At 38.5% G+C, this 11,556-nt stretch overlaps 1 long non-coding RNA gene across 1 annotated transcript in view; it reads right to left on the minus strand.

Annotated features, from left to right (window-relative positions):
* LOC102759089 overlaps window positions 1-11,556 on the minus strand; it is a 19,982-nt gene that overhangs the window by 5,472 nt on the left and 2,954 nt on the right. Inside the window, exons 2-4 of the long non-coding RNA XR_435442.1 lie at window positions 5,039-5,181; window positions 4,073-4,163; window positions 695-783 (exon numbers count right to left, since the gene is read on the minus strand). This is a non-coding gene — a long non-coding RNA (uncharacterized LOC102759089). The remainder of the gene's footprint in view (window positions 1-694; window positions 784-4,072; window positions 4,164-5,038; window positions 5,182-11,556) is intronic.

The following is an 11,556-nucleotide window of genomic DNA, read 5'->3' on the forward strand; positions in this document are numbered from 1 at the left end:
ACTAACTCAGGACCTTGCAGTCCGCACGCTGACGCTCTATCCACTGAGCCAAACCGGTTTCGGCAAGAATTTGCCAACTTTGTAACACAATTTATGGCTTTTTTGTGTTACAGTTAGTTTTCAATAGAGAAATGGCACCAGTCCAATAAAGAAATGGCAACAGCCCAGTTTCATGATCAGAGCTGACATCCATTTATTGGTCTCATACTGACTTCCTACTAGGGTAATAGCATCATGTGAAAATAATAGAATGCAGTTAACTGAGTATGTCTTGTGGTCATTATATGGAATAGTAGATGTAGAAAAAAATCAGAAGAAATTTTATACTGCATATAGTTTATGAGTATTTATTATTATAGCTACATCAATCTGTACAACTTATAAAAATCATGATACTGACTCATTACATATTTAATAAGCTCCTCTGATATACCAATGACTGTAATAGGTGTTTTTAAGGGAGAGTGCAAAAAATAGTAAGACATAATTCTGAACTTTAAGTGACAGGTAGTTTAGTTAGAATTGTCAGAAATAAATGCAATCACTTATTTCATATTGATGCCATAGTGTTTAAATCCAAAGTGCTGGAAGTCCTGTAAAATACGTATATTCCTTTTGCTCTTTCCTTTAAAAGTATTTCATTCTATTAGAATTTGACGGCTGGTGAGGATCAGCTGAAAAGCCAAGAACAAACCTTGTCACTATATGATACAAAGAAACACATGCGGTCTTGTTCCTTCGGCTTTGTGCTTCTCCATGAAGTTGATGGTGGGTGGCCTTTGGCTGTAAGAGTAAAATAATACACGTATGTGTTCTGAGTTCCAACAGTGATCCAATATGGACTGTCTTAGTATCTGATTATTCTTAGCTCAATGTCTGGGCAAACACATGAGACTCAACACTTCACTCCACCTTAAACTCTCTAATTTCTGTCCTATATGAGAGGTGTATTTCTTCAATATTCTTGAATTTCTACTTTAAGCGTCTCTCTCTCTGTTCGCTCAACTTTTTTTTTTTTTTTTTACTTTCCTATCCTATTGACTGTACAAGTTTTACTTTTCTTTCAGTCACACTTTCTTAAGGTCAGAGTGAAACTAAGAGACTAAGAATTAAACAGTAAAACCAGGGTGGGCGCTATTTTCTGACTCTCCTCCCACCATGCCTCTTGTCCTGCAAGCTGCAGATTTCTCTGAAGAGATTCCAGCATTTGTTTGAAACCCTAGAGCTCTGGACCAACAGCTGGCATATGTCAAAATTACTGTAGGGTTGAACTATTCTGAAAGCATTGAAACATAATGAGATTTGCCTGAAAAATTATTATTAGCACATCTTAAAGACTTAGATCAAGTTTTGCCTGTTCTTAGGCAAAAGTGTTAAATATGTTAATGGTGTGGCTTAAGACAAGAATACTCTTCCTGCAAGTGTGAATGGCACAGAAATCAATTTGTGGAAGTAAGAACATCTGAACTGTAAATACCAGTATATGTGGTGCTGTTGTCAGCAAGTGGAGCTGTTTAGAGAGCAGTAATAACCTCTCCCTGATGGTTGGACTGACAATAAAAGGGCATGTCTCAGGGGACTAAATGAGCTTCAAAGGATAATCAGACCTGAAACTGTGTATCTTAACCCCTTTATTTCAATACCCCATCTTACTGAGGCTTCCAGCAGTTAAGGCTTTCCTTCATAGGACCAGATGGCCTTCTGGGAAGTAGCTTTGCCTATCTGAAGGCAGTAGACTATAATTACTAAAAAGTTAGTGATCCAGAGTGAGATGATTTTATCTTGAATTAAATTTCACTTGTCACTTACTAGTCGCTTGACCTTAAGCATTATTTAAACCAAGATGTCCTCATCTGTATAATGAGGGTAACAATCAGCTTTGCTTTAGAAGGTTTTATGACAATTAGATACATTTAAATTGCTTAGCAAAGTGCCTAGCTCTTAACAAATACTCAATAATATTGCTATTATTATTATTATTAATTGTTATTATTCATCCTAAATTTCTTATAGAATATTAAGCCATCTATCCATGAAACATCTCCCCTAGTGACTCATTTCAGTAACCCCTCTGACATATTGATGTATCTTCCTTCTCCAAGACTTTGCTTCTGTGTGTTGATCTACAGTCTGTGCCACTCCACTCATACCTACTTGAATCCTGCTACCATGATTGTGTAACATGGAATTTGTGGCAACTAATTGACTCACCCTCTTTTTTTATTTCTGACCTTTGGTTATGTCTAACTCAGAGTTGTATCTTTTCTAGCATCACCTTCTTAAAAAGAATCAATGTGTGTATGTGCTTTACCCTGCCAACAGGAATGATTGCATTCTATGTCACCCTCATACTTTATTAATGTGAAACCAACTAAGGAAATGAAATTAGGCTTTTAGAAGTATAATTGGAAAACGAAATCTTCCACAAAGACAGTACTTTGAAACATAATTAATTTTTCAGTTTAAGGACATAGTTTGCTATTTAGACTTACAGAAGGAAAAGACAAATGTTTTAATGATTCCTACTTTTTTAAGAAAAAGGAAAGGGGATTTGCTAAAGTCAATGTATAGGTCCATAAAGGTGAATCATTATCCCTAAAGTTGGATCTTGGAAGTGACAGTTTGTTAATCTATTTTTAATATGGATTCCTCCCTAAGAAATATATAGTCTAGCAAGAGAAATCATGTGTATGTAAACATAACATAAGGCAGAAAATTGGTTACAGAAGATGTTTAAGATAAAGTGTTAAGGGAGCTCTGAGGAGAAAAAACAAATTTCCCAATATAAAATCAGAATAGGCTTAGAAATTGAGCTGGGTCTTGAAGAATTAGGTTATGTGATTATGTCTTGTATATTTGTTGAATACATTACACAAGGGTAGTGTATACAGTCAGTGAGTTTGTCTGTGATTAACTGTCAAGCTCCCTCTCATCCTATCATGCAATTTCTATTTTATCTTTCTACCCTAAATATTCCTAAATCAACTAATGGTATCCTAAATATTTGGTTGCCTTATTTTTCTATATAATATAAGCCAGCAATTGTTTTCTCTAAAGAGCCAGATAGTAAATATTTTAGTTTGAAGTCCATACAATTGCAGCTACTCAGTTCTGATGTAGTGTAAAAGAAGCCATAAACAACATGTAAGTGATGTGCATGGTTGTTTTCAAACAAAACTATGTTTACATAAACAGATGCCAAGCCAGATTTGGCCTATGGAGGAGGGTGGGAGGTGGTAGTTTATTAATCTCTGGTTTAAAACATAGGCTTACTGATCAGTCCAAATAAAATATTTCTGTTATCTGATATTCATGAAAATGAAACTATAACAAATAGGGAATCAGCATTCCTACTAGCCCGAATACCTAGCTGTCAATAACAGTAAAGGTCCTGGCATTTTATTCTAATTGCAAGTGCATACTTTAGCCCAGTGGTCGGCAAACCGTGGCTCGTGAGCCACATGCGGCTCTTTGGCCCCTTGAGTGTGGCTCTTCCACAAAATACCACGTGTAGGCATTCACATGCAGTGCGATTGAAACTTCGTGGCCCATGTGCAGAAGTTGGTTTTCAACCTGGGCGAGTCTATTTTGAAGAAGTGGCGTTAGAAGAAGTGAGGGATGTTGGTCGGTCAGACAACAGGAGATGCAGCACAGGCGGCCATGGGATAGCAGCGCAGGGGAGGTACATTGTTTTGAGGTACATTCCCTGAGGTCGACCCCTTCCAACTCGCCCATCCACACCCATCTATCTGAAACAAGTATATAAGATGAGTGTAGATGGGAGAGTTGGAAGGGGTCGACCTCAGCGAACATACCTCAATCAGATTGAGGACGTTTTTAGAAAAGACCAGCTTAGGAGTACCCTAATTAAGTTAATAACAATGTACCTACCTATATACTTTAAGTTTAAAAAATTGGCTCTCAAAAGAAATTTCAATCGTTGTACTGTTGATATTTGGCTCTGTTGACTAATGAGTTTGCCGACCACTGCTTTAGCCTGACACATTTTTAAGGATATTAGTGTAAGATACAAGTTTTCTGGGTCAGAAACAAAGGAAAATTTATTACTAACAGTCATTGCAGAGTCAGAGCATCAGTATTTCTTGTTCCACTTCCCCACATCTTAATTCTCACATGGCATCACAAAAAGAGCTAGGTAATAACTGTACACAAGGAAAAGAAAACCAGAGTTTAGAGAACACAAATCTTTTATAATGAGCAATAAGCCTGCCTGACATTTTCCCCTGTGAGATACGTTAACTTTATTACAGTAAACCAGCTGTGGGCAAACTACGGCCCACAGGCCGGATCCGGCCCGTTTGAAATGAATATCACTAGTGAAAAAAAGACCGTACCCTTTTATGTAATGATGTTTACTTTGAATTTATATTAGTTCACACAAACACTCCATCCATGCTTTTGTTCCGGCCCTCCGGTCCAGTTTAAGAACCCATTGTGGCCCTCGGGTCAAAAAGTTTGCCCACCCCCAAAAACAGTAACTATGTCTGCCCTTTGCTCTGGAGAGAGATACCATCCCTATTTTTCAAATATGTTTATCATACATGCATTCTTGAATAGATAATGCAGAACAAAAGCTGATAGCACCTCTATCTGTGAGACATGCAACTGCCAAAGGGTCAGCATCCCAAATTATCCCCATGCTTTTGCAGGTCTTGAATCCTTTGATAGAAATGCAGGGTTAAATGAAACACACTTCAATTTAAATGTCCCAGAACTTACCAAAACAAGTATGTAAAAATGTAGAAAATGGGCAGAAGCACGCTGGACCTTTTTAATTTAAGACCCAAGCTAATCAAGAACAATGATGGTCATCAGCTCTTTTTCTATCCCATCCCTGGAACTATATTTCTTCAAATGGTATTACATTAAGGAGATCCAAGATGATGGCAGAGTAAATGGAATCTACAAATCCCCCCCCCCCAAGACCAAACTGGAATTATAACTAAATTATGAAAAAATAATTCTAAATAACCAATTGAAGATTAGTTGGAGAGAAGAATTATAACAAAGGACTTACAGAAGAAACCACATGGAGACTGGTAGGAAATGCAGAAGTTCAAGAGAGCTGTCCAAGCTCTCATAGATGGAACTGAAGGTTTGGAAGGATATCTCAGCTGTTGGATGTTCCCCATGAGCAGTGTTCCCCTGAAGCAGTGTTTGCTTCAAGGAGAAGGGGAAGGAGAAAAAGAACAGAGGAACATAGTTAAAAAAATAAAATGGTAATAAATACAAACCTATCAATGAACACTTTAAATGTAAGTGGCTTAAATGCTCCAATCAAAAGACAGAGGGTTGCTGAATGGATATAAAACAAGATCCACAGATATACTGTCTTCAAAAGACCCAAGTCAGAATGAAAGATACACATAAACTAAAAGTGAAGGGATGGAAAAATAAACTTCATGCAAATGGGAAAAAAAGCTGGGTTAGCAATACTTATATGTGACAAAATAGACTTTATAACCTAGACTATAGTAAGAGACAAAACAGAGGAAACTACAATGGCAAAGAAAGCAATCCAACAATAGTATATAATACTTAAAACATGTATGCACCCAACATAGGAGCACCTAAATAGGTCATGCAAATCTTGATGCACATAAAGTGAGAGATTGACTGTATTGCAGTCATTGTAGAGATTTTAATATCCCATTTATGTCAATGGGTAGATCTTCCAGGAAGAAAATCATAAGGAAGACAGTGGCCTTAAATGACACAAGAGAACAAATGGATTTATTTGATATCTTCAGATCATTTCACTCCAAAGAAGCAGAATATGTATTCTTTTCAAGTAAACATGGAATGTTTCCTAAGTTGGACCACATAGTCAAACATAAATAAGTCTCAGTAAATTTCAGAAGATTGAAATCATACCAAGCATCTTCTTTTAACATAATTCTATGAAAGTAGAAATAAATCACAAGAAGAAAGCTGAAAACACAGCAAAATATTGAGGCTATATAATAAGTTACTAAACAATGAATGGGTTAACAATGAGATCAAAGAAGAAATCACAACTACCAGAAAACAAAGGAAAGTGAACATACAACAACCCAAAATCTGTGGGACACAGAAAAAGCACTCATAAGACAGAAATTTATAGCATTAGAGGCCTATATGAAGAAATAAGGTAAAGTTCAAGTATCCAATCTAATTTTGCACTTAAAAAACCTTAAAACAGAACAACAAAAAAAGCTCAAAGTGAGTAGAAGGAAAGAAATAATAAACATCAGAACAGAAATAAACAAAATAGAGTATTAAAAAAATGCTAAAGTTAAATGAAACCAAGAGCTGGTTCTTTGAAAACATAAACAAGATCAACAAAACTTTAACCTCATCAAAGGTGTGTGTGTGTGTGTGTGTGTGTGTGTGTGTGTGAGAGAGAGAGAGAGGAGGGAGAGGATCTTCCCTATTCAGAAACCTTAGCTGATTGTAGCATCGTCCCATGAACCAAAAGGTATGGGTTCACATCCCTGTCAGAGCACCTACCTACCTTGCAGGTTATATCCCCATTCAGGGCATGAATGGGAGGCAACCAATCAATGTTTCTCACTCACATCAATATTTCTTTCTCTCTCTCACTCATCCCCTTTCTCTCTCTCCAAAATTACTAAACATATCCTTGGGTGAGGATTTTTTAAAAAGAGGATTCAGCCACACAGGTTTGGCTCAGTGGATAGAGTGTCGGCCTGCAGACTGAAAGGTCCCAGGTTCGATTCCACTCAAGGGCATGTACCTTGGTTGCAGGCACATCCCCAGTTGGGGGGTGTGCAGGAGGCAGCTGGTCAATGTTTCTCTCTCATGGATGTTTCTAACTCTCTATCCCTCTCCCTTCCTCTCTGTAAAAAATCAATAAAATATACATACAAAAAAAGAGGATTCAAATAAATAAAATCAGAAATGAAAGAGAAGTAACAAATGATACTAAAAAAATACAAAGGATTATAACAAAATATTATGAACAACTATATGCCAACAAATTGAATAACCTGGATTCAATTGGATAAACTCCTAGAAACATACAATCTCCCAAAACTGAATCAGGAAGAATAAGAAAATCTGAATAGACAGGTTATAACTTGTGAAATTGAAACAGTAATAAAATAAAACTCCCATCAAACAAAAGCCCTGGCCCACATGGCTTCACAGATGAATTTTATCAAATTTTCAAAGAACTAACACCAATATTCTTAAACTATTCCAACAAATTCAAGAGGAAGGAAAACTCCCATGCTCACTTGATGACACTAACATCATCCTATTTCCAAAACCAGATAAAGAGTCTACTATTTGCATGCCACTTATTTAACAAAGAAAGAAAATTATAGGCCAATATCCCTGATGAATATAGATGCTAAAATCCTCAATAAAATATTAGCAAACCAAATCCAGTAATAACTTAAAAAGATCATACACAATGATCAAGTGGGAATTCTTTCAGGGAGGTAAGGTTTGTGCAATATCCGCACAACAATAAATGTGATGCACCATGTAAACAAAATGAAGGATAAAAACTACATGATCATATCAATAGATGCAGAAAAAGCATTTGATAAAATCCAGCACCCATTTATGATAAAAACTCTCAGAAAAGTGGGAATAAAGGAAATATACACCAATGTAATAAAGGCCATATATGACAAAAACCACAGCCATTACCATACTTGATGGGCAAAAACTATAAGCATTCCCCTTAAGACTGGTACCAAGACAGGGATATCTGCTTTCACCACTATTATTGAACACTAGAGGCCCAGCGCATGAAATCGTGCACAGGTACGGTCCCTAGTCCTAGCCTGTGATCAGGGCCATCTTGCCGCCACCCACCCTGGTTCCCTATTAGCCATCTGGTGATAGGAGCCTGCAGGCAGGGGAGGGGGAGGGGCCAAGAGGTTGGCCGCTCTGCCCACTTGGCAGTCCCCCCCCAACCCTGGTTCTCAGTTCGCCATCTGACAATGGGAACCTGATGGCTGGGGGAGGGACCAAGAGGTCGGCCATTGCTGCCCACTTGCCAGCCCCCTCCCAGCCATGGGTTGCCCTCTGTGTGTGGGCAAATGGCAGGGTGGGGGCCTTGGCCTGGTGCCACCCATATCCCCCACCATCCACCCCAGTTCCCATTTGCCATTGGCAATAGGAGACTGCGGGCCAGGGAAAGGGACCAAAAGGTGGTCAGTGCACCTCACAGTGACTGGTCAAGTGGTCATTCTGGTTGTTCTGCTATTATGGTCACTGGCCTTTTATTATATAGGATAGGATAGCACTGGAAATACTAGCCACAGCAATCAGACAAGAAGAAGTTTGCAGGTAACATGATACTGTATAGATAGAACCCTAAAAATTCTATCAAAAACTACTCTGATTGATAAATGAATTAAGCTAAGCAGCAGGATACAAAATAAATATCCAGAAATCAGTTGCATTGTTTAAAAAATAATAATAATGAACTATCAGAAAGTAAAACAAAAAAAGTAATCCCATTTACAATTGCTACAAAAAGGATAAAATACATAAGAATAAACTTACCAAGGATGTAAAAGGGCTGTACTGAGAACATTATAATACACTGAAGAAAGAAATTGAAGAAGATACAAATAAGTGGGAACATATCTGTGTTCATGGATAGGAAGAATTAACATAATTAAAATGTCCATACTACCCAAAGCAATCTATAGATTCAATGCAATTCCTGTCAAGATTCCAATGGCATATTTCACAGAACTAGATCAAATACCCCACAAATGTATATGGAAATACAAAAGACCCCAAATAGCAATAGCAGTTTTGAGAAAAAAGAGCAAGTTTGGGGGAATCATGCAACCTAATAAACTGTACTACATGGTCACAGTAATTTAAACAGCATGGTACTGGCATAAAAACAGACAGATAGATCAATGGAACAGAATAGACACCAGAAACAAGCCCATGCCTTTATAGTCAACTAATATTTGGTAAAAAAGGCAAAAAAACAGTGGGATAAATACAATCTATTTAATAAATAGTGTTGGAAAAATGAACAGATATATGCAAAAATATGAAACTACTTTCTTACACCACACATAAGAATAAACTAAAATGGATTATAAACTTAAATATTAGATTCAAAACCATAAAAATTCTAGAAGAAAATACAGGCAGTAAAATATCAAACATTTCTCATAGCAATATTTTTTTCTGATATATCTACTTGGGCAAGGGGAAAAAAAAGAAAAACCTCAAATGGGACTACATCAAACTAAAAAGTTTTTGCATAGCAAAGGAAACCATCAACAGAATGAAAAGACAACCCACTGAATGGGAGTACATATTTGCCAATACATCTGATAAGGGCTTAATATAAAAAATGTATAAAGAACTAATAAAATTTAACACCAAAAAACAAACAATCCAATTAAAAAAATGGGCAAAAGACCTGAGTAGTAACTTATTCAAGAGGACATATGGATGGCCAATAGACATATGAAAAGATGCTCAACATCACTAATCATCAGAGAAATACAAATTAAAACCACTATGAGATATGACCTCACACCTGTCAAAATGGTTATCATCGATAAACCATCAAACAACAAGTGTTGGTGAGGATGTGGAGAAAAGGGAACCCTAGTGCACTGTGATGGGAATGCTGATTGGTGCAGCTACTGTGGGAAGTAGTACAGAGTTTCCTCAAAAAATTAAAAGTGGATCTGCCTTATGACCCAGCAATTCCATTTCTGGGAATATATCCAAAGAATTCCAAAACACTAATTCAAAAGAAATATATGCACTGCTATGTTCATTGCAGCATCATTTACAATAGCAGCCCAAGTGCCTTTCGGTAGGTGATTGGATAAAAAAGCTGTGGTACATTTATACAATGGAATACTACTCATCAGTAAAAAGGAGAAAATTTTAACCTTTGTGACAGTATAGATCAAGGATCCTCAAACTTTTTAAACAGGGGGCCAGTCCACTGTCCCTCAGACCGTTGGAGGGCCGGACTATACTTTAAAAAAACACTATGAACAAATTCCTATGCACACTGCACATATCTTATTTTCAAGTAAAAAAACAAAATGGGAACAAATACAATATTTGTATTTGCATGTGGCCCACGGGCCGTAGTTTGAGGACCCCTGGTATAGATGGACCTGAAGAGTATTATGCTAAGTGAATGCACTAATCAGCGAAAGACAAGTACTGCATGACTTCACTCATATGTGGAATCTAATGAACAAACTAAACTAAGAAGCAAAATTGAGACAGACTCAAAAATAGAGAGCATGCTGACAATTGGGGGCAGGGGTGGGGTGGAGGGATTGAGCAAAAAAGAGAAAAAAAGAGAAATAACTCATGGACATGGACAACAGTGTGGTGACTGCCGGAGGAGTGAGGTGAGGTCAGTTGGAAGAGGGTGTAGGGGGGATTAGTGGTGATTTCAAAAAATAAAATAAAAAATAAGAAATAGATATCTGCACAAAAAGAGATTACATTAAAATCAATCTATTTAAATGCCACTTATTTAACTATTAGAGGCCTGGTGCACAAAAATTTGTGCACTCGGGCGGTGGGAATCCTTCAGCCCAGCCTGCGCCCATTTGCAGTCCAGGACCCCTTGGGGGATGTCCACCTGTTAATTTAGACCCACTCCCCAGGGGATCAGGCCTAAGCTTGAAGTCAAACATCCTTCTGGCACCCAGGGACCCCTCAGGGGATGTCCTACTAAAGGCTTAGGCCCCCAAGGGATTGGGCCTAAACCATTAGTTGGACATTCTTAGTGCTGCTGCAGAGGTGGGAGAGGCCCCTGCCACCACCTCTGTGCTGGCCAAACATGAGCCAGCTTCAGCCAGAGGAGTTGACCCTCATCACCCTCCTATCACCAATCGCCGGATAGGCCCCTTGACCAGGCCTGAGGCCTCCGGCAGAGGCCAGGGCCGCCTTTGCCCTGCCCCCCAGCTCTTAGCTCCCCCCTGGGTTTCCGATCACTGTCAGTGGCAGGGGGCTTCTTCCTGCTTTCCCTTTCGCCTCCCTGAATTGTGCCTACATATGCAAATTAACTGCCATCTTCTTGGCAGTTAATTTGCATATAGCCCTGATTAGCCAATGAAAAGGGTGGCGTCATATGCCAATTAACATTTTTCTCTTTTATTAGTGTAGATTATTATTACTATTATTATTATTATTATTACTATTATTATTATATAGGATGTCCCTATTCCCCCCCTTTTGCTCCCTCTATCCAGCTTTTGCGCCACACATCTCTCTGGCCATCACCATACTGTTACCTGTGTGGCCACTGAGCATCATAGCAACGGGTTATTCTGACATTCAGTCAATTTGCATATTAGCCTTTTATTATCCCTGCCACCACCTCTGTGCTGGCCAAACATGAGCCAGCTTCAGCCAGAGGAGTTGACCCTCATCACCCTCCTATCACCAATCGTCGGATAGGCCCCTTGACCAGGCCTGAGGCCTCCGGCAGAGGCCAGGGCCGCCTTTGCCCTGCCCCCCAGCTCTTAGCTCCCCCCTGGGTTTCCGATCACTGTCAGTGGCAGGGGG

The sequence above is a fragment of the Myotis davidii genome, unplaced genomic scaffold, assembly GCF_000327345.1.
Source record: "Myotis davidii unplaced genomic scaffold, ASM32734v1 scaffold1016, whole genome shotgun sequence".
In the NCBI taxonomy this organism is placed as follows: Eukaryota; Metazoa; Chordata; class Mammalia; order Chiroptera; family Vespertilionidae; genus Myotis; species Myotis davidii.